Source organism: Pundamilia nyererei, unplaced genomic scaffold (genome assembly GCF_000239375.1).
Source record: "Pundamilia nyererei isolate P.nyererei 1_Seehausen unplaced genomic scaffold, PunNye1.0 scaffold00302, whole genome shotgun sequence".
In the NCBI taxonomy this organism is placed as follows: Eukaryota; Metazoa; Chordata; class Actinopteri; order Cichliformes; family Cichlidae; genus Pundamilia; species Pundamilia nyererei.
Genome location: NW_005187703.1, coordinates 137,928 through 139,844, shown reverse-complemented (window position 1 = coordinate 139,844; position 1,917 = coordinate 137,928). Strand labels below are relative to the sequence as shown.

General features: G+C 40.9%; 1 protein-coding gene across 1 annotated transcript in view; it reads right to left on the bottom strand.

Annotated features, from left to right (window-relative positions):
• The window catches only part of LOC102214474 (junction plakoglobin-like), a 105,254-nt gene that overhangs the window by 1,017 nt on the left and 102,320 nt on the right, over positions 1-1,917 (bottom strand). The gene's annotated exons all lie outside the window — the stretch shown is intronic.

The window sequence follows — 1,917 nt, the reverse complement described above, 5'->3', positions numbered from 1 at the left end:
CAGCTGATACTAGAAATTAATATTAAATAAATTCTAACAACAGCTGATCAAGCTTAAACGTGCTGCTGTTGTTTAGCGCGACATCCGCTGGTTTCCTCTTTCTGGCGCAAAGTGAGCGATAAACAAACAAGAGAGCCGATCAGCTGATCATTGATCAGTTTCATGATTGAAGTAGAAACAGGTGAGGGAGGGGGGAGAATGAGAGAAGAAGAGTCAGCTGTGCAGCAACGACACAGAATAACTTTTTCCATTGTAGCTGAAGTCCGGGACAAACTGTTCCTTTTCAGCTCAATACAAACCGCGTAATATTTTCTCTCAATACGGAACCATTCCATTTTTTACGGGACGGTTGGAAACTCTACTAACTAACATTATGAATAAAACAAAGTTCACTATCAGTAACTTCACAGCACCCACCCAGCTGTATAGAAACTCCGTCATGCTAGCTAGCACAACGAAAATAAACTGCACCTACATGTGGTTTATATCTGGCCCAGATAGACTGCAGGTCATAACTTCTTACCTGAAGTTCAGTTCACCTGACACTCGGACCGGTGGCCGCCTCGGGTCTCTCCTCCTCCTGCCTCCCCTTCCCTCATCCACCCTCTGGCCTCTGTGGAAGCTCCGCCAGAGCCACCACCAAACAACTGAGTTATTTTTACACGTCAGCCAGCACCTGGCCAATCCACCACCTCTCATTGTTCATGCCGTTACAAGAAAAAAAGTCATCGGCCTATAAAAATCACCATCGACCCACTGGTATGCCTGATGGCCAGTCCAGCTATGGTCGTGTCATCAGTTAACCCTTCGCCAGCTGTGGCACGTGTGCTCAGGGTTGCCGACCCCTGATATAGACAGAGGAAACTTTTTTAGCTTCCATTTCCCCCCTGCTTTTCTTAGCAATCATATTTTTTCAATCATCCCCTGAAGACGGCCGTAGTGATAGAGAGCACAGAAACAGCTCTCACTAAAGTCATCAGTGACTCACAGAGACTTTCAGTTTTAGTTCTACTATTTCACTGCTGCCTTCAACACTGTTGATCATGACAGTTTCATTCAAAGACTTTGTGACTCAGTTGGTTTAACAGGTCCAGTTCTCAGTTGTTTTTCATCATATCACATCGAATCATATCATATCAAAATCTCTGTTTGAATTAGCAGTTTTAGATCTATATATAAATATTTTCTCAGTGGTTCCTCAAGGGTCTATTTTTTGTTTATTATTCTTTAACCTTTACATGCTTCTTCTTACTACTCTCACAAACAATCATCTAGCCAATCTTATGTTGATGATATACAATTGTGCTAATATTTTTTTCTTCTGATGATTGAACCTCTGTTCACAAACTAATGAGGTGCACCGATGACATTAATTTGCTGGATGCCTCAAAACTTTTAGGAATTAAACAGAGACAGAAATATTTGCTGTTGGTCCAAAATGTTAGAGACTGACAAACTGCTCATATATACTACCCCTGTCTCTGAAACAAGTCAACAACCTTGGCATCATTTGGGAGAGTTTTAATAATTACATCAAAAAAGGTCACCACAATTACTCTCCTTCACTTACAAATATACGGTTAGGTTAGAAAGGTTAGAAAATTCTAGTCTCAAACTGACTATAAGATATTGGTCCATGAATTCATATCAAGCAGGTCTGTTTGCAGGATTATCCAAATCCTGATGTTCATTCAATACGTAGCAGTCAGAGTTCTTGTATGCAAAAATCTGACCATATTCCCCCAGTATTGAAGTCACATTGTTGGCTCCTGTGATCTATGTCCTTTCTTTTGAGTGGTGGTGTGACTACAGCACATTTGAGAGAAACAGAGGTGAATGTTGGATCTACGGACAGGTCAGCCACTGAAGGTATTTATTAGTGGAAAGTGTTATAGCGCTAAGAAAAATAAAGAAAAT